At 43.8% G+C, this 22,078-nt stretch overlaps 1 long non-coding RNA gene across 2 annotated transcripts in view; it reads right to left on the bottom strand.

Annotated features, from left to right (window-relative positions):
• LOC148000660 (uncharacterized) overlaps nucleotides 1–22,078 on the bottom strand; it is a 445,138-nt gene that overhangs the window by 403,514 nt on the left and 19,546 nt on the right. The window contains exons 3-4 of one of the 2 annotated variants that reach the window (XR_015640129.1): nucleotides 9,831–9,916; nucleotides 7,603–9,690 (exon numbers count right to left, since the gene is read on the bottom strand). This is a non-coding gene — a long non-coding RNA (uncharacterized LOC148000660). Of the gene's footprint in view, nucleotides 1–7,602; nucleotides 9,691–9,830; nucleotides 9,917–22,078 lie in introns of those variants that run through there. The other variant, XR_015640132.1, reaches the window with a different exon arrangement.

The following is a 22,078-nucleotide window of genomic DNA, read 5'->3' as shown; positions in this document are numbered from 1 at the left end:
TCAAGTCTGGTTAACAAGTATTTTGTTCCTATAGCCAGAAGTCGGGCTGGTGATGCATGAGCCCGAGTGTCTTACCTAGGCCATATGGAGATCAGGGTTGCCTGCAGGAAGCATTGCCATCTTCCCCCGTTCCCACAATCCCAGAGGTGACTCAAGTTCAAGAGGAACAGCCTGTAACCTATTTGTCTCTCTGACCAACTACAGCTGTTCTAGGCGGGCTCGCTCCCCAGCTTCTCCTCTGGCTTAGTGACTCCATGTCTTCATGCTCTCTGCTCAGCCCAGAGATCAGAAGAATGCCACACTGCCTGTAGTCTTGGAGCATCTTAACATGGCCCCCGTGTTTGGGACAGGGGGAGCACTTAAGTCTCACATCTGTCAGCAACCCTCAGTTGAAAAGAATAAAGCCCCTGAGCTGAAGTCTGCTTCCTGCAGGACCCTGGTGGTAGTAAAGATCAACTGTAACACTGATGATAACACTGCACTTCTGACCTGCAGCTTCTTTCAATAGGACAACAGGCTATGGGCTAAACCATACAGAAGCTGTGACAGTGTAGTGAACAGATTAGACCTTGTCACAGCTTAGAAACTCTCCCACAGAACATTCATGGGGTTATGATGTCCTGAACTGGTCCACATTACTAAGTAGACAACTTGAGGTTACCGTTCTCTGGAACCATCTGCAGAGCACTTGTAGGACACGCGAATACCTTGTAAATCATAAAATGAATGAGTGCAGAGTAGGAGAACCATTGTCTGGGGATGTCGGGATTACTGCCGTATCATTTAGTGCTTTGTACACCCGCTCACTCCAAGCCACAGCTGAGGAAAATAAAGGTCTTGACAGGTCACTCAGCGTATCTGTCCTTGTGCTAAAAGTGAGAAGATCCCTTCTTGAACTTCCCCTCATGTGACATACCTTCTTTGTCTCCAGACAAACCCTCCCAGCTTTTCTGACCAGCAAGGATACCTGCCCATCACAGCCACCATGTCTGGGTGTTAATATTGTCAGTGGATAGAGATTTGGAAGGCTGGCAGTACAGCACAATTTGGTAGGATGCATGCCTAGCATATAAGAAGTCATGGGTTCGATCCCCAGTACTGCTAAACAGATTTGAAAATCCTATCCTTAAGAATGGAGCCTGACTTTCTAGGATATTGTGGCCCTGAACAATTCAGTTTGAGATTCCAAGAACTACAGTCCTTGAAGAGCAGATCTTGGGTAAGGTGATCTTGGGTACCATAGTTCTAGCCAATAATGAGAGAAGAGACCATTGACTGATCCTCAAAATCTCCCCATCATATTTTCAGAACCATAGTGAGGCACCTGAATTCAAAACAACCAAATAGTGGCTCTCCTGTGGGCATCTAGGGTACAGGTCACATCTAGGTGAGATCGGTGAGATGGACATAGATCTTCTGCTATGATCAAATAGATGTCAGATAGAAGTGTGACATCCACAGAAAGTAGCATTACTGTGCTATTTACACACCCTGCACAAGGCCTTTTGCTTCTGTCTTTACATCGTAGCCATAAACAGATGAACAGGTGAACAGATGCTTACAGACAGGAAGTGCTGGGCAGTGAGGCACTCAGAGACCTAACATTATATTGAAATATCCTTCCAGAGGCTTCACACTGAAACAGATGATGGAGATGGACCTTCATCCATAGCCTCAGAGGCACAGCACGGGGAATGACCGAAGTCACAGTTGCAAAGTCCCTCATTGTAAGGCTTCCCGAGAGTCACTCGTCTCCAGGTGACTATATGGAAATGTGAAGAATGGCAGGTGAAATATAAGTTAGTTGATGTTCTATACATGGACAGAGTCTCTGAGTCCTGAGGCTGTAGCTTCAGGAAAGGAAACGTGGCATGATTAGTGCTTTCTGTCACACAAAAGCAAAAACGGTAAGGGTATCCCTGTGTATGCAGGGCACTCTTTACCCAAGCATCCGAGGCTTCAATAGCCTTGAAACCTTTCTCTTTGGATATCAAGCAGTGGTCAAATGGCAGCACCCCATTCTGAAATCTTCCTCCTGTTCAAAGGGACATAAATCTATGACCTTCTCAAACCTTTCCTTCTGCTGAGAAACCAACAAAGCACTTCATTAAGCTGAACTAACCAGAGGTTTTCCGGGCTTGTTTGAAGTGAGGACCAGCGCAATAAGCAGACCACGACCCTGTACTGTGTCGAATGTTGGGATCAGACTCTGCAGATCTGTGACTCACCTCATCATCAGACACTACATTTGGAAGTTATTCCTCCTGATGGAGGTTGTACCCTTCATCCCCCGAAGTGACATCCTGCTCTGGATCTCTACTGCACAAACAAAAATCTTAACGGCGGTCACCCACTTAAGGGAGCAGTAACAGTCCTTAATTTTGCTCTCCCACCTGGGGACTGAGTGGCTCCAGTGGTCACTCATCTAGCACCAATCAGAAGGCATCTGGGACATGAGTCATGGCCCCTCACTTCTGTGACTAGAGGAAAGGAAGGTCAAATAAATAGAACCCAAATAGCTGGGGCTCCTCCAGTGTCTCTCCACCTCAAGCCTTGTGTCCCATTTGTGTGAGTGTTTCAGAAGCTCTGAGCTTCTTGCTGGAATGTTAGTTAGTTAGTTAGTTAGTTAGTTAGTTAGTTAGTTAGTTAGCTAGCTAGCTAGTTAGTTAGCTACTTAGTGAGTGGGTTAGTTAGATCCTGCTACATGTTAGTAAAACTCTATTTTCTCTTTACTAATCTGGACTCTAGGAGCCAGGGTCATCACTCCATAAACCTGTTCTCATGCACTAGAGATAAGCTTTCCTCCACAGCCCCAAACCAAACCCCTCTTATATGAGCATGGTGTCTCAGCCATCACGTTGGAGTAGCAGATGTAGAATCTCTATCAGCCTGTTTTTTAAACCATTTCCAAGAGAGTGGAGACGATTACTTTTGCCTCGGGGAAAACTCAAGAAAAATAAAAAAAACTTCACAGACTGACTCGAATACCAAAATAGGTCAATAGCCAGGCCCCAGTAGAAGCTCCCCCAAAAATCACCAATGCTGTGGAAGCTACAGAGCCAGGATCAAAGGAGGAAACACTCAGGAGACATAGTCCTGGCTGGGTTGATCTGAGCACTATGGAAACACCCAAGCAGAGAGAAATGTTTGTTAGTGCAACCGTGTTGCATAAGCTGAGTATTGTTCCTTCAAGTTTCTGTAAACGGGACGGCTTTGGTGGTAGGCAGAGGGCAGGAAACTCACTAAGTAGACCTTGAACTCAAAGAGATCCACCTGCCTCTGCCTTTCGCATAAGCCACTATATCTAGCAGGATCTAGCTATTCAGAACCGCTGTGCAGCTGTGTCTAGCTCAGTTCAGATAATTCCTTCTGCTCATCTAACTCTCTTGTTTTTATTATAAAAATTCAAATTAAAAGAACCCAGTTGGGTATTGCAACAAAAAAAAAAATTAGCCTAACTTCCCATGACCACCCCAGGAGGCAAATGAGATGGACCTTGGGCCTCAGTTGTACAGATGGGGTGCAGAACACACAGTCACTCTTGGGACTCTTCTATCCCTCAGGTCCAGTCACAAGTACTCAGTAGGGGCTGGTGCCAACCTAGAGAAGGGAGGCAAACTTGATACTCTCTCTCTCTTCGTCAGGGTTACCTCCTTCACCAGCCCATAGAATTCCAGAGGCGAGGAAGTTGTACTATTCCAAACAGCCATAATGAATACACGAGACGTCAACTTGAGCAGTTTGCAATTAATTTATTTCGGCTGCTTCATTTTAGCCATCATCTTCAAAAAGTTATGATTCATATAAATAACCTCAAAATGGAGAGAGCTAAAATATAATTCGCAGCTTTCCTCCCGTGTGCGCTTTATGGTTAGAGATGAGCAAAACCATTGTTCTTCAGTATAAATTCGTCAGAGGGACTTGATAATTACATATGCTTACTTTATATAAAGTGAGGAAGACTAATTAAAGTCTGAGAAAATTAATGCTAAAATGTTGAGGCCTTCAATACGAGGTGATTATTCTTTTTCTCCCCCCCCCCCAACCAAGCTATATTAAACAATTAACTCATCCAATACCCCCATTAGCCATAACTGTCTAATTTTATAGATGGAAGAGTGAAATTATTCACGACAACTTGACATCAACCTGGCCAGAGACTGTCATTCTACTGGTGAAGGCAGAGGGTATCTGGTTTTTGGGTTTGGGGTTGAAGCATATCTTAACACAAATGCATATCATTTGGAAATTGTTCTGATGCACTGAATTAAATGATCTAATCACGCTTTTGTCATTATTATGAAGAACTCACACTTGTCAGGTAATGGAATTAAATTCAAATAGAAATGCTCATATATTTAATGGCTAATTGGGAAGAATAAGGTTTTAAAATTCAAAATTCATTTAACAAAGACCCACTGAGCAATTATGCTCATGAATATAGCACTTGAAACTGAAAAACACATAAGGGGATTTGAAATGTTGAAGATTTGAGACGCATACGCTGGAAAGAGCGGCCTGCCTTCCTACACCTACCCACCACTTGGTTGGTTTCCATCTCAATTTTGCTGCAAGCTCGTTGTCCCATTCGATCCTCTCTTTCAAGCTATTAAACCCAAGGAGAGCGCACCCCCCACGCCCTCTACCCTCCCACCCCCCCAACTCCCCGACACCCCCTCTCCCCCCAACCCCCACTCCTGTCTTGCCCCTTACTGGTTCCTTGGGAAGCTACAGGGGAGCCTCTGGCTGCTCTGCCTTCCTAAAGCCGGAATTTCCTCTTGCAGCCTGAGAGGCGGGGCTTACCAAAATGCTGAATCTGTTTGTTTCCTGTTGTGGGACAGGAAGTGATGAAAATCAAAACTCTTCATGCTTCTACATCACAGGGTCACGCGGCAGGGCACCATGGAGGCGGCACTTGCTATAGCTGACCCAGACCAGCTCACAGAGCCAACAGGCAAACTATTTCCAAAGCAGGAGGTTAAACCATGATTACCCTGAAATCAGTGGAGATGGGAATTTTTACCCCCTGGAGATCAGACGCACTACAGTAGATCAGGGTATTTAGGGGAAAGGAAGAGACCAACAAAATACGATGCCGAAGGGGGGGAGGGTGCCTACTCTATGATGTTACTTTCATTTAAAAAAAAAAAAGTAGTTACACTTAATTCTAACAAAAACCTATCAAATAGGCATTTTAGTTTCCGATAGGAAGTAGGGTGACTTGCTAGAATTGGAAGCAGTGCTAGAATTTGATGACGTCTGAACTAGCATGTGTTACCTCACAGCCACTCCATCTTTTCTCTTAGAGCTTAACGATTGGATGAAATCTGAAAGGCTCTCTTGCTTGATCAGCTAGTCATTCAAGACCAAAAACCATCATCCTAACCATTATCCCATGCAAGAAACTGTATGACCTCAGACCGTACATATTTCATCATTTGAGATCGCTTAATGGATTACTTATTTTGAGTAGCAAATTATCCTTAACCCCCACTTATTGATTCTTCCTTTAGCTTTAAAGACTTGATGCTGGGAGTAGAGAAACAGCTTGCTAGTTAACAGCACTGGCTGCTCTTCCAGGGGGCCCGGGTTTGATTCCCAGAACCTACAGGGCAACACAAAACCATCTGTAACTCCAGTTACAAGGAATCTGAGACCCTCTTCTGGCCTTTGTGCACATGTTCTACAAACTTACATGAAGAAAAAAAAAAGTACCCATGCACATAAATTTTAAAGGGAAAACCTTTTGATGATGGCAATAAACCTTGAGGTTTTTATAAGCCTAGAATTCCAGGAAATACAAGGAACAGAATCAAAACAAAAGGCACAAGTTCTCATTCTGCATTTCAACTTGGTTTTCATGTACCACTCCACCCACCCGACTGTCCTGCAGACATGTTAGAGGCCAGCTCATCTCTTCTACACCCGGGAGGCCCCTGCCTCCCTCCAACCAGTCCCCCTTCCATGCCACATCCTCTCTCTCTTTCTTTCTTCCTTCCTTTCTTTTGATTTTTCTGAGTTTAAATATTGATTGATTACAGGAGTGTAGGTACAGGGTTGACAAGAGGGGCTGTAGGAAATGACTCTCCTTCCCTGGACAGCAACATTAACGACATTTATATCCTCAGGGTAAGATTGTACCTTATGATCTCTTCCCCTCCTCCAAGACAGAATATTGATGGCCCCAATCTTATACAGCCTGGTAACCACAGATGCTAAGGAGCCAAGAATGCAACAGCCATGCCCTGCCCAGAGGACAGTGTTCCACAGCGTTCCATAGCTTGCGTCCATCCTACGTTCCTCTGACATAGTGTTCCCTAGAAGGAATGACATAGGCGTCCCTTTTAGGGCTCGGCTTTCAACAGTCAGTCACTCTTGATACTTTGACCAGCTAGGAATCTCGGTCTGCTGCAAAAATAAACCTCTGGGACTGAAGCTGACAGCAACCCTACTCTATGGGCATAAACAGAAACTATTTAGAAAGCAGTTTGACAGACGCATCATGTCTAGTAAAAACAGCTGTAACTTCTGCACTCTTGTCTGACCGTGGACTTTTGACCAGGTTCACACTACTGGATTTGCATTCTTCCCTGTGGGTCTGGCCTCGAATCCAAGTGGAAAGCAGTTGGTTGTACCAATAACAGATGCACGTTCTCAATGTTCTCATAGTTTTACCTTCATGGGAGAGTCAACATAATTCGTCGGTATTAATAATGTAAAACTATGACCTTACTAACCATGCTAAACCATCTCAGAGAAAAAAATCCTAAGAAATTCAAGAGATTTCAGGACCCTTACTCAGAAGTTTAGTTGCTTCAGTATAGATAGATGGTTTTTAGGTAAAGCTAGGAAGTGTATTTCATTTACCCTCAGAAGACAGGGTTTAAGTAATGAGGCATTCAGTGGGAGCTCACCAGCTATCAAAATGTCTCCAGTAAGAACTCACATGTTCTACCAAAGAGGACACAAAGTAAGGAGGGGAGCATGCTGGAAGGGAGCATTGGGAAGGAACTGAAAGAGAAGGAGAGTAGATATAATATTTTAAATGTATGTACATTTTAAATGATCAAATAGTGAATTGAAATGCAAAAAAATGAATTTCTATATTAGCAGTTGTCTACTTTGTACAAGTCTCAACAACAAAAGTAAAACATACAGAGTAATGTGGACACCACAGGCAGAATTGGTTTCACTTTTTGTATGTGGCTGCTTTTATTTCTTCTTCTTCTTCTTCTTCTTCTTCTTCTTCTTCTTCTTCTTCTTCTTCTTCTTTTTTGTCATTTTTTTAATTGGATATTTTCTTTACTTACATTTCAAATGGTATCCCCTTCCCAATTTCCTCTCTGGAATCCCCCTATCCCTTTCCCCCTCCCCCTGCCTTTATGAGCGTATTCCCCCCACCACTCCTTCCCATCTCCCCACCCTGGCATTCCCCTATGCCAGGGTATTTGGCCTTCATAAGGCCAAAGGCCTCTCCTCTCATTTGTGCCTGATAAGGCCATCCTCTACTACATATGTGGCTGGAGCCCAGCTATATCACTCCTGGGCATATACCCAAAAGATGCTCCAAAATATAACAAGGACACGTGCTCCACTATGTTCATAGCAGCCTTATCTATAATAGTCAGAAGCTGGAAAGAACCCAGATGTCCTTCAACAGAGGAATGGATACAGAAAATGTGGTACATCTACACAATGGACTACTACTCGGCTATTAAAAAATGTGGTACGTCTACACAATGAAGTACTATTCAGTTCTTAAAAACAATGACTTCATGAAATTCTTAGGCAAATGAATGGAACTAGAAAATATCATCCTGAGTGAAATAACCCAATCACAAAAGAAACACATGGCATGCACTCACTGATAAGTGGATATTAGCCCCAAAGCTCAGAATATCCAAGACCACATGAAGCTCAAGAAAGAAGACCAAAATGCGGATGTTTCAGTCCTTCTTAGAAGAGAGAACAAAATACTCACAGGAGGAAATACAGAGACAAAGTGTGGAGCAGAGACTGAGGGAAAGGTCATCCAGAGAGGGCTCCACCAGGGAATCCATCCCACAACCCAAACAATAAAGATGGCAGTAAGTGGCCTTCTTTGAACTGCTAAAAGGCTTCCAACTGTCCTTCTGTTCTGACTGGAGAAGTGGCAGGTACACATGGGTTTTGGAAGGACTTCTGGAAGCAACTGAATTTGTCTTGGCCATAGGGGACTATGGCATCCAAATTGGACTTCTCCATGGGTCTCCACCAGCTGGAATCCCTTCACCAGAGGAGGCTCTCTTCTCATTACAGTGAGTCACTGGTACTCAGATGCACAGTGAAGCCATTGAGATCACTTATAAAGAGGCTTCTGAATGCGGCCCCAGGATTCCCCAACAGCACACACCACAATCCCAGGATATTTGCTTAGCTAAATCCAACCAGAGCTCTATATTCATTGGCCAAACCATCATTCTTCCTTGACATATTGATTCAGGTGAGGTGGCATCCATCAACATCATAACCATTTCACAGTTCACTACTTAAGATCTGTTTGCTTTGTCAGTAAAAAGAACGATCCTTCTGGGACACACCCATAAAGTCACTGGGGCTCAGCCTTGACCTCTCCTCTAACAGTGGCTGCTAGGGGACACCAGAAGCATGGAATGAGACACTGGTGGTAAAGGCAAATTTTGTTTGAGCAGAGACCTACCACAGGATGTCTGCCAAGCATGTTCTAGAACCAACAAGTCTGGGAGATGGGCCACTGAGGTCAGAGAACCTTCCAGCATCAGCCACCATTGTCAGCACATACCGAGATTTGCATTTTGAAGCATAAGTGACAGAAGGAGGGAATGCATGAATATGTTTGCATGTATACACATGTGTACAAGCAAACATACATGTGTGTGCACATACATATGTGTGTATGTGCATGCAGATGCCAAAAGTAAACATAGGATATCTTTCTCAATAGCGTGCTCTCTCTCTCTCTTTCTCTCTCTCTCTCTCTCTCTCTCTCTCTCTCTCTCTCTCTCTCTCTCTCTCTCTCTGTCTCAACAGGGTTCTTCCCTGATTCTAGAGCTCAAGAACTAGGCTAGGCTGAAAGCCATCAGGCCCCAGGGTTCCTTCTTTCTCCACACTGCCCAGAGCAGGGACTAGAGGCACGCACTATTGCACTCAGATCTTTACATGGATGCTGGGAATCTGAACTCAGCCCCTCACGCTCAAGCAGTCAGCACCTTAGCAGTTAAATCATCTCCCCAACCCCCAAAGTGATTCTTTCACAACTTAAAGTGGAGAGGTCTTGGCCTTAATTAAAAGAAGTATTTTGCTTCTCTGAAGCAATGTGCTTCTATTATTCCTTATTACTTGTATTATAATGAGGTGTCTTTCATAACATCTACATGCCCGTACCTCTCTGAAACTGGCGTGTCTACCTACATAATTCTCTCTGCGTTTTAAAGGTTTTCAGAGAGCCGGCAAAGTTGTAGCACGATCATTTCCTCTGGTCACTTGCCTGAGCTCATGGATACATTTTAATGACCATAATAAAGACAAGCAAAGCACAGAGATGCCAAACACTGTGTGTGGATCATGTCCTGTTTTCATAGCTGCGTGGGATCTCGTGTTTGTGTTTCTCTACATCTGCATTCATGGTTCTCGGCTTCGGTTTTCCTTTGAGGGTACCCTGCAGTGTGGAGGCTGCAAACAAGGAAATTCTGTTCCCCACGCCCAAAGCTAGCACATGGCTGAGGAGAGACCACAGCAAGCCGTGCAGAGGGTCCAGAGCCAAGAGACTTGTTTTCTCTTTTTCTTCCCACAGGGTAACGAGACATATTTACCTCATCTTGGAAGAAATGGCTTTGACCTACACAGTTGGCTCTTTCAAGGTCAGAAGTCTATTCTGTCCATGATAGCTGACGCAGCCCTGAAAGAAAAAGCAACAAGCAGGTTCAGTGAGAACACACTGTACAGCAAAATGAGTCTAAGATTTGAATCTTGGTGCAAATGTCCTACTGGACACGGAGTCACTCGAGTCACCCGCCCTCTGATGGGCACACACTCTGTAACCCTACATCAGCTTTAACGCATTCCCAACCTCCTCACCTGATGCATACAGGCACAACCCACATCTGCTTTTCTAAGAGCATGCTTTTGTGAACACTTTCGGGTCTGAGATTGTGGGGACTTAATTATTCCTGTGAAGTGGAAACGCTATTCCATTTATCACAGAGTTCTCAAAACAAGGCATTCTAGATGACTATATTTTTAGCCCTGTTTACATTTCAAACCACTCGATATGTTTTTTTTTCTTCTCCTCCTTGGTACTTAATTTTATTTCTTCTCATTCTTAAAATCAACAAAAATATAATTTGCTCGAAATAAAATAATATAATCAAGTTCCTGTTTTTGCTATGCACATGAGTGGCCAGGGCTTCCCTAAGCAAAATGCTGCAGGCTGGGTGGTTCAAACAGGTATTCCTTCCCAGCACAGAGGCCTGACTTCCAAGCTCCCAGTGCAGCAGGGTTGATGCCCCCCTGGTGACCCTCTCCTGAACTTGTAGAGCACTGTCTTATCCAGCCTCATCATATGGTTGTCCTTCTAGACATCTCTGTATTTCTGGTACTCTTCCTCTCCTGGGAAACACATCTCACTATCCTAGGTCCCCAGGAACAGCCTCCTCTTAACTTGATCTCAGCCGTGAGAACCCTTCGAGACCTGGAACTTGAACAGATGCCTTTAGGGGGAACTATTAGCCTTATCTCTCTATGTCATGTGCTTTCCGAGTGCTTCCCATGCAGGCGTTTGTTTAACGTCTTAGCACCCAGATCGTAGCTGAAAAAGAGGCCATGGCCAGACAGAGCATAGTCTAGCAGTCCATGCTAAGCACTGACTGACAAGACCAGACAGTGGTGGGAAGTCAGGGATCTCAACCGCCAAGCTTTGCTGACCTTGTTTCTTGAATTCAGAGCATCAGCAAGTTTATAAATGGTGTGCTGGGTTTGTGCTGAGGAGAACAATTCTATCTGCTCTTGTTTCTACTCCAGAACACCTAGCCCTTCTGGACTCCTGCCAGCTCTTGCCATTCTGCCTGCTTCCTTCCCTGTGGTCCAAGCTTGCTGTCATCTGAATAGAAGCAGCCCCAGGCTGGGTGGAGGCAGACCTCATGGATGCTGACTGAACAACTGCTCGATTCTCCATACCTAGTGACATCACCCTGGTTATCAGAAATAGACGTGGAGCCTGGCATGCTTACACGATGAAAACTGACTTTCTGTTGCCCTGAGAATCTGATTTCTTACCATCCCGATATCTCTATGTTCCTACTTGGGCCTGACCCTTTGTCATACAATCAAGGCTGAGTGAGCATTCCCTATAGTGAATTCTCAAGCCCAAAATATTCCTACTTAACGCATCAACTTTTCATTTCTGTCTTTAGAAATTAAGTTTTCCTTCTCTATGTTATCAAAGTATATGTGCATCCATGGTGCTGACTTCCAAATGATAGATGTATATACACCAATTCTGTTGATGATTATATACAGGAAAACCAAAGTGAGTGTATGGGAATGTGTGTGCATGCACATGAGTGTTTGTGCTATGAGTATGTATGTGAGAGTGTGTGTGTGTGTGTGTGTGCGTGAGTGTTCATGTGTGTATGTGTGTGAATGTGTGTATGTGTGTATATATATGTGTGTGTATATGTGTATATGTGTGTATGTGTGTCATATGCATGTATATGAATGTGTAGGTATGTGAATCTGTGTGAGTGTGTGAGAATGTGTGTGCATGCACATGAGTATTTGTGCTATGAGTATGTGGTCTCTGTGTATGTGTGTGTATGTGTGTACATGTGTGTGTGTTGTATGCATGTATATGAATGTGTGGGTATGTGAATCTGTGTGAGTGTGTGAGAATGTGTGTGCATGCACATGAGTATTTGTGCTATGAGTATGTGGTCTGTGTGTATGTGTGTGTATGTGTGTACATGTGTGTGTGTTGTATGCATGTATATGAATGTGTGGGTATGTGAATCTGTGTGAGAGTGTGAGAATGTGTGTGCGTGCACATGAGTATTTGTTCTATGAGTGTGTGTGTGTGTGTATTGTATGCATGTATATGAACATGTGTGTATGTGAATCTGTGTGCGTGTGTGTTCATATGTGCACATTTGCTTCACGGTGCATGAACATGTTGCAACGAGAAATGTATTTCTGTCATTTCTTAGCTCTGGGGCCCCTCCTTACTTGTCACCACAGCAAGCCCTTGCTCCTCTCTCACCTTGTGACTTTCTCTGTCTCCCAGGAGAGATGGCTCAGCTCAGAATGGACTGTATTACAATCATGCCTCACATCTGTACGAAGAGCCCAGTGTCCTCCAGGCTTGTGTTAGTATCCTCTGTTGTGGTTAGGAGCCAGAATGTCCCCAAAACCTTGTGTCCTCAGCGGGTGGCATAATCAGAGACCATGCTGGTGGGAGCTTTAGAGATAGGGCCCCATGGGAGGAAGTAGGTCACTGTGGACATCCCCTTGAATGAGACATTTTGCCCATGACTCCCACCTCTACTTCCTAGTCACCATGAGCTGGGCAACTCGGCTCCACTTCCTCCTCAAACCATGATTTCTGCCTCATTACAATCCAGAACTGAAGAAGCTCTGTGACCAAAGACTGAAACTGTAAGTCCAACCGAACCTATCCCGTGATAAGTGATTTTCCTCAATGTTTCATCACAGCCATAGAGAGAGCTAACAAACATACTTTCCTAACCCTGTTAATGACAATTTCAAAAGCTCACTATTTGGCAATGCCATTCCTGTCATGATGAAGTTGTCTAAAAAGAAACCTTTGTAACAGTGACTTTGCCTTTACTGTGGCCATTCCTTTAGAGGCCTATGGCCTGGTTCTTCCATTGTAATGGAAGAGGGCAAGCAGATGGCACCTTGCCTCTGCAGCCTTCTGGTGTCTAGTTCTAATGACATAGCTTTTAAGAACCTATTATGCATCAGACCCTGTAATAAGGACCCTATGGTATCATCTCTGTTGGGCAACGATACCTTAAGGGGCAGGAATTACCTATTCTCCTGAAGGAAGAAACTGAATGTCAAATAGTTCAATTAAGTGTCTCAAAGACATCTTCTTCATGAACATCAAGGCCAGGTCTCAAAGACAAGGCTCTGCTCTGCCAGAGTCTAATCTCTGGGCTCCATGGCACTCTCTACAAGGCTTTGCTCTGTCAGAGTCTAACCTCGGGGCTCCATGGCACTCTACAATTGTGGATTTGGTGGTGGAATTCAAGAACTGGAAGCGGGTCACAGAGCACGAAGTACTACATATCCTGGGAAATCAAAAGTTTAGAGGTTAAAATCCCCCTGCAGACACCATGAAACTAACCCTTTTCCTCACACCTTTGAACAGACTGGGCTTCCTGCTTGGTCATGGCCCCACTGTGAGGCTCTGAGCAGTCCTTCCTTCCACTGCTGTACTGATTCGTAAACAAGACTCACTTTTCTCCCAACCTGCTTCATGGGTGGTGCAGATGAAGTCTATAATGTCTGAAAAACGCTTTGAGCACATCAAAGAGGATGCTGTATAAATACTACACACATTCCCATAGGAAGCATCTCCAGGATGCTTTGATCCATAAATATTTCATTGACTCAACTCAGCCAAAGCCATTTTAGACTCGAGGCATCCTAAGGTAATTGACCACAGAGCGAGTTCAAAAAGCAAAGCCTTGAGCGTCCACATCACAGCCCCCTTGTTAACACCGCCAGTTCAGCTGTTAGTTTTTAAAAATAATTTTGTCTCTCTCTTTTTTTTTAACCTTGTAAATGTTGGAGTGAGCGTCAGGCTGCTACCATAGAAAATAATGTGTAGTGGTATGTTAGAAAAGGGGGAGGGGAATATATTTTTTAATGTTTTTATTCATTCTTTGAAATTTTCATGCAATGTATTTTGACCATATTCTTTCTCCCTCCTGCAGTTCCTCTCAGGAACTGCACATCCTTACCCACCCAATTTTCTTCTTACTCTCTCTAAAAATAAAAAGTAAAAAGAGTCTGCTTTATGTGGCTGACTGTTCCTGAGCATTTGGCTTGCCCTGGAGTGTGGTTGATATACCCAGTGTCCCTTTACTGGAAAAACAAACAACAACAATAACAGTATCTGATTTTCCCTCTCCCAGCAACTATTAGTTACAAATAGTTTCTTGGTTGGGAATGCAACTTTGTGTCCTCTTCTCTTTTCCACTCTGCAGGGATTTTGTCTGGCTAGAGCTCCTATAGGTCTTGCACATGCTGCCACAGTCTCTGTGAATTCATACGTCATCAGCCCTGCTCTGTCTTGAAGACATTTTCTCAAGAGTCATCTGCATCCCCTGGCTTTTTCTGCCTCTTCTTCTGCATAGATCCCTGGGCCTTGAGAGATAAAGACATTCTATTCAGAACTGAGTGATCCAAAGCCTTTCGTTGTACTGTATGTAGTTGTGGGCCTCTGTGGTAATTACCATGTACAGCAAGAAGCTTCTCTGATGAGGGCTGGGCAGTACTCTAATCTACAGTTGTAACAATGTGTCATTAGGAGTCAGGTAAACAATTTTTAAAGAAGAAAAAAAAAACACTAATACAAATGTTTCCTCAAAGACGATCCTTCTAGTCTTAGGCCTATTTTTTTCTGCCCGTGTGACTTTTGGGGATTGCCTTAATTACATTTCTAAGAGGAAAAAAAAGATAAATGGATTTTTTATAACATTTACAGAAAGGAAAATTTACACGTTCAAGTCCCCAAAGAGTCAAACCTGTTGTTACTTTCCTTAAATCATTACTAGGATGCCTTAATCAGAAGAAAGATAAAATATGTTCTGTGAGAGCCAAATTAATGTCCTTTATTATGAATCCAAAAATGTTCTCCAGATCGAACTCAGAAATATCCCTGAGGTAATATGTACTTGGTAGTATTTTTTAGATGAATATTCTTCAACAAAAAGCTACACATTTCACTGAAGATAGTTAATGCGGATCATTTGTGAAGGTGACTACACATTAGCAAAACTCTCAGAATTTTGAAATAAGAATATACTAACAAGTTAGCAATTATCTAGAAATAGTCTTCTGCAATCCTTGGGAACAAGAGCATAACTAAGCTACAGTGTGTCTTCTTAATTGCTCAATCCTACCATCATTTTTCTGGCTTCTTCTCTGCTGACTCAAAAAGCAAAACAAGGAAGAAGAAATATGCAAATGAGTTCTCTCTCCAAGGGTTTCCGCTGGCAGGAGGCAGAGTTCCACTCAACCTCACAGCAGATGTTAGCTGACATTCGTAAAGAAATGTTAATAGTCGTGATCAATAAAAAAATTAAAAATAAAAGTTCAATAGCCATCAGATCTTTGGAGACTCTATTAGATCAACATGGACACTGAAAATGCAGAACTGCATCCATCTTTATTCCTGGAAATGTATGGCGACTCTTAGAACAATATTTTCTCTTAACACACCCACCTCTCTACCCATCAGTCACCTTAATGGGCTAGTCCTAAACACTCTCTTGTCCTCAAGCAGGATGCTGTATTTATTTTATTAGGATCTAGTTACACATCTGCTCTTGGATGAAGCACCAGATTTGTTAGTACCAACAGTTTCAAGATCAAATCAAAGATAACATCTTAGGACATGGATGAAACTTCACATCTAATTCCTAAGTGACTCTGAAATGAATGTATGAATTTAATAATGCTAATATCCTGCAGTCCTATGAAGTATTGCTTCTTCTAACATATAGATGTGTGGTCTCCTGTTTTCACAGTTCTCAGCTTGGACCTCTGCCAGTAGAAAAAAAAAAGGCATATGTTCACCAAAGCTTGCTCAGTGTGCAGCAAACATGTCAAATCTGCCGTTCTTATCAGCCCCCCGAACACATTCATTCATTCTTTATGTAAATCACTTCTGAGAAGCCAGTTTGTGCCAGGCAGTATTCTTGGTGACAGAGAGAAAATGCTGTTGTCTCCATGAGAAAATACTTAAAAGATACAATCTAAAGGAGAGATTTGTTTTGTCTCATGGTGTCAAAGGTTTCAGTCTGTGGCACATTAGCCAAACAGGGAGAACATGAGGGAATCAGACTGCTCATCTCAGGGCAGCTAGGAAATCTACAACACAAGAGAGGGATGATCTGGGAACAAGACATAGTGTTGCTAGTTTATGTTGTAGTGGCTAGTTTTATGCCAACTTGACACAGCTATAGTGATCTAAGAAGAGGGAATGCCTCCATAACATCAGGCTGTGGGCAAGCCTGTAGGACGTTTTCTTAATTAGTGATTGGTGGGGAGGGCTCAGCCCATTGTGGGTGGTGCCATCCCCTGGGCTTGTTGTCCTGGGTTCTATAAGAAAGCAGGCTGAGCAAGTCACAAGGAGCAAGCCAGCAAGCAGCATTCCCTTGTGCCCCGCAGAGGCACCAGCTCCTGCTTCCAGATTCCTGCCCAGTTTGAGTTCCTGCCCTGACTGCCTTTGATGATGAATTGTAATAGCAAGGAGTTAAAAAAAAAAACACTTGCTTCCCCAAGTTGCTTTAGGTTATACTGTTCTATCACAGTAATAGAAACCCTAACTAAAAGAGGTACCCTTCAAAGGCATACCCAAAGAGACCTACTTCCACCCCTTAATGACCTAGATATTCATCCATGTATTAATCCTTGTAATTCATCAAATCTCAGTGGCACCACCATCTGGGACCAAGCCTTCCACACGTAAGTCACTGGGGGTGTAGACATCTCAACCTACATAAAAACAATGCGGATCTTGGAACTTCTTTAGAGAGGGACCCAGATTACTAGCAAATACAAAAATGATTAGTGCTATGTTTTGGCTATCATATTTCTCTTCCAAAATCTATGTTAGAATTTGGTTTCCAATGCAACAGTGCAGACAGGTGATGGACCTGGGAGAGGCTTGGGCCATGGAGGCACTGGAAACAAGCCATTCAGATACACATAAGCAGAGTATCCTATGGCTTCTAAAGTCCAACAGGGACTCTGAGAGCAACATGATAAAGGGAAGGAAGAGGAGGCTGAAGACCTGAACCTACAGGGGGCGCTGCAGCTTGGCCTTCATCTGATTGAACATTGTACCTCTGCCAACATGATGGACTGATACCGCAAACTGTGAGCAAAAAACAAAACAACAACAACAAACAAACAAACAAACAAACAAAACAACTTTCTCAAATTGCTTTTGTCAGGTATTTTGTGGCTGCATTAAAGAAAATTATTAATTTCCCATACACCTGGATCGTATTAAATGGGTAGAGGTGTCATTATTCCAAATGCCCAAGTGTAAGACAACCGGATGGGAATTGGAAAGCCAGGGGAGCAAGCAGAGGACCTTGCAGGCTAGATGCTATGCAGAAGTGCCCTAGACTGCTGTGCTGTCTCAAGGAGGGAGGAAAGCCTTCAAAGATGTTCTTGGGCTCAGTTCTAGAGCCATGGAGTCCCATGACTTCCAGAAATGGTCCCTTCTGCTCTGAATCTCACTAGGTGATTAGTAAAGCAGCCTTGGGAGTCTTGACCTGGGTCTTGGCACAGACACAGCACTAGAAATCAAAGTCCAGCTTGGACTTTTATCTATTCACTCTCTTCACAATAGGAGGTCTCTGAGATGGGTGCTTAATACCACCAGGAGCAGCTGCCTGTTGGTACATGTGGGAGAGAGAGAGAGAGCAGGAGGAGGGGGCTCGGGAAGTTGTCTGTGGTTGAGAGAGGGGTTGCTGTGAGGAAGAAATGGTGTCGGGAAGCGCTTTAAATTATAGTGCTATCATATAGCAAAGTGTATCACAGCAGTGAAGGAGGACGGGGTGGGGGACAGGGCTGGAACATGGGGAAAAAACTTTACATACACAAGGGTGGGTGTGCCACTTAGCAACAAAGAATCACAAACCGTGACACTGTAGCAGCCCAGGACAGCTGGAGCCAGAGAGCCAGGCTGCTCACAGTGTTATGTTTACAGTGCATTTAGGGCTGCATGAGTCAATCTAGGCAGAAACTAGATTAGAGGTTACCAAGTACTGGGGCTACAGTGGGAATTGGTGGGTAAGAAACCTTTTGAAAAGCATGGACCGTTCTGTTTTGTAGCTTGCTTTGGTAGTGCTTATCCAACTGTACACAGTCCACCAAACTTAGAGCCATACACTTCCTCGGGGTCAGAATTGGGGTTCTGCATATTGCATAAAAGGATTGGAAATAAATTTTACCTTGGTTGATATAACTCACCAAAAAAGAAAAATACACAGGGGCACATTTAGTAGGCTGCCCTCTGAAACAGAAAGAAAAGCACACTTTCGTTTCACTCTACAGCTACTGAAACCTCTAGAGGTACGGGTCAGTAGGCAGAGTGGTTATCTGTAAGGGGATAGAACTAAGGGCAGTACTGAAAGATGGGGACAGAGACGACTACTATTTACCAGTGCACAAAAATTGATTTTTTTTTCAAATATGTCAAATAATCACGAGAGAAAGGCTGAAAGAGGAATGTTGATTTTGGCTAAAGATTATGAGAAGGATGACAGCATGACTTGTGAGATGTCACAGTTCAACAAGGAGCAGGTAGCCCGTGGAGGATGTAGGGTGGGAATGGTCAAGGACCCCTGGTCGGTCTGGGACATCAGATAGACTCCTCCATGGGACTGATGAGCAGACTGGCAGCATCTGTACCATCCTCACATTCTGGGCAGAGATTTTAGGCTTCGGGTGGATGTCATCAGCATGTTTTGAGTGTCTGCCCCTTGATCAGGACAAGTGCATACAGACAGGACAGGGAGGGAGGAAGAAGAAGCCTGAAGGACCTCAAAAAGCTCTGGCGAAGAGAGAGAAGAATGTCTAGGGAGTGTGGAGAAATGGCCAGGGGTGATCAGGAAATCCATCGATGACTCAGAGAAGGGAACAGACACCCCACTGGGCAGAAGGACGTTGTTCTAGGCAGTTAGTGAGCAGACAACACAGAGAAGGCTCTATAAAAGGGGTTTATGTGAGGACAGTCCTGGGCTTCATCGATGTTACCAGCAGATTTACCAGGAAAAACACAGCAGAGGGGACAGGAGTCTACCACAGTCTGGAACTCCTCTGAGGTACTCTGATTTGGCTGCTCCATGAATTCCTATGTGAAATGAACGTTCGCCATGCAGATCGCAGGAAGGTAAGACTCGGCAGTGAGTTTAATTATGAATTGGTTGTGGCCTAAAACAACACAGCCTCAGTCGCCTTCGGATTAATGATTCCATACAGGAGCAGCCATTAATTCGAGTTCTCAATTTAATTAAGTCCACCGAAGCTATTTTAATAACATAATTTTAATATGGTTTTCATTTGCTTTTAATAAATTTCAATGTTTTTCTTTCTTTGAAATTAGATGACCTTTCAGAGAGTAACTTCCAAAACATACCGGTCATGCTGGGCCTGCCGTGAATGGCTGTGAAAATCTTGTACCTAAAACCAAAGGTATTCACTCTCAGTAAGAAAATCTTGTACCTAAAACCAAAGGTATTCACTCTCGGTAAAGCAGTGGCTTTTGCCATGGTCATCTAAAAAAAATTATTCTTTCAAGGAGTAAACAAAAGAAAATGTAACAATAAATGAAGTACAATTCCCTCCCATGAGAAATCAACAAACCGAAAATGGAATAAAAATATATGCATCAATCACCCAAGTCTGATACGTCTGTCGGTCACCTAAAATAAGTGAAAGTCACTGAAGAGACCTGGAGGAGGGGCTGTAGCCCCTCTACAGTGAGCTTGACAGAAGGTCTGCCAAGGAATGTTCCAGGGGAAGCAAGCTACAGTCTAGTTAGGAAATTTGAAGCAAGATTGTTTGCAGAGGGAGGGACTTCTGTAAGTAGCCGCTTGAGTCTGGGGAAACCATAACAAGGCCACCTGGAGTTAGTGTCAGCAGGAGCTGTTACCACCCTAAGGTCAGAGGTACAGATGAAGAGAGGATGAGCAGGAACCAGAGAGGATGGAGCCCTACAAAGAAACAGCAGGCAGCAGTCAAAGGTGACAGGAACACCAATGACCTCACACCAGGAGCAGAGGGAGGAGCTCCCCAACTTCTCTCCCCTGCCTTCCTCTGAGATTACTGACAGGGCTCCCTAGGGCCTCCCTGCCCAAAACCGCGGGACAGAAACCATCCACAGTTTAACAGTTCAATGTGGGGCACTGAGGGGGCTGAGGAGGGAGGGTAAATCAAAGATGGCTAGAACAAAAGAGTCTGTGAGGGAGGCAGCATGAAATCCCAGTTTTAGAAGCCAAACAAATATCGATGAGGCCTGCTTTTCCAGGTACGAGTCAGAGCAAGACCAAGCAGGGCCAAGTGGGAGCCAGAGTTAGGGGATTGCTTTCAGCTCTGAACACCTGTGGGGTTAGAGCAAGGAACGTGACAGATCAAACCCAGAGGGCGGGCGGGGCAAAGCATACTCTACACAAGGCTTCAGTCTGGGGTAGCAGAAATGAAATATCTGGTGGGGCAAGGAAGAAAAAAGAAATGAGAGAGAAGAGAGAGCCTGCCTGGAAATCTGAGCTGCAGACAATGGTACATCTGTGTCAGATGTTCTCCACAGAGCAATCTAATTAAAATCATTTTTATCTAGGCAACAATCTAAATGAATTTTCCAGAAAAAGAGAGATTCAGCTCCAATCAGAGCATCCCCGTTATCATCAGCATGATAAGTAAGAAGTATTTGGGGGAAATAAAATGATTGCACTCTTAGAAAAAGACAGGATGCACTGTGGAGATTGACCACACTCCTGAATCTACACCTCCTCCCTTCTCTGTCTCTCTCTGTTTCTCTCTGTCTCTCTCCCTGTCTCTGTCTCTGTCTCTCTCTCTCTCTCACACACACACACACACACACATCTCTGTGTGGATGTCTCTCTGTGTCTCTCTGTCTCTCTCTGTCTCTCTCTGTCTCTCTCTCACACACACACACAGACACACACACACACACACACACGTAGAGAGTGTGATAAAGTTTATCAGCATATCATCTAGGATCTCCACTGCTAGGTATTTAGTCAAAAGAAAGGAAGCAGGTCCACGGGTATCTCAACACCCATAATAATAGCAGCAATAAGCAAAATAACCAGATAAAGAAACAAACCAAGCGTCCAGCCAAAAATAGTGAGCATGCAGCACACATACAATGGGAAATATTTGGCCATTCAATGAAACAAAATCTTGATATATGCAATAAATCATTAGATATTAAAAACATTATATAGCATAAAATAAGCCAGATAACAGTATCTGGCAGGTCAGCATGAGCTACCTAAAACTAGCATGTAGAAACAGAACAGGAGGAAACAGTTACAAGGTTTCTGTTTAGAGCAAGGAAGGATTAAGAGTTAAAGATACTGTTACATTTGAATGTGGACTCCATCACACAGACACATTATCTCACATTCCGCCCTCCCCTAAGCCCCTACCTCTACACTCAAGGGTTTGAACACTTGTTCCCAGTTGATGAAGCTGTTTGGGAAGGTTATGGAAATGCTAGGAAAGGAAAGAAGTTTAGAAGGTAGGCCTTAAGACTTATCCACAACGTCTAGCGCCAGACTCCATCTGCCTCCTGAACCCTGAAACATAAGCAAGCAGCCTCAGACTCCTCAGTCATGGCCAGCTTCCTCAGCTGCCACCATCTCTCCTCCATGAGCTGTACCTTCAAACCGTGTGCCAAAGTAACTGCTTTCTCCCTGAGCTCTTTCCTTCAGGCATTTTATCACAGCAACAAAGGGGGTTAAAAAAAATAGTAATGCAGATTGTGATGGTGTCGACCAGACATTGTGAATATAGTCAGTGCCATTGAGCTTATAGTTCCAAGTGACTTAAATGATGAACATTATGTCATCACAGACACAATGACAATAAAATATATGTAGCTTGGATCAAGAAGCCAGACTCTGTGTGTCAGATAATGGGTGTTTCATTTTAAAACCTTCAGGGAGCGCATGGGGTATCTGCTGCTCACACTGCCAAGTCTGAGCTTCGGGAATAATGCGGCTGTGTGGTTCTCCATCTCTAACTCTCTCACTCTGGGTCACTTCTTTCTTTG

Source organism: Rattus norvegicus, chromosome 16, assembly GCF_021556685.1.
Source record: "Rattus norvegicus strain SHRSP/BbbUtx chromosome 16, alternate assembly SHRSP_T2T, whole genome shotgun sequence".
Lineage (NCBI taxonomy): Eukaryota > Metazoa > Chordata > Mammalia > Rodentia > Muridae > Rattus > Rattus norvegicus.
Note: the sequence above shows the minus strand (reverse complement) of the source record. Positions and strands in the feature narration are given on the sequence as shown.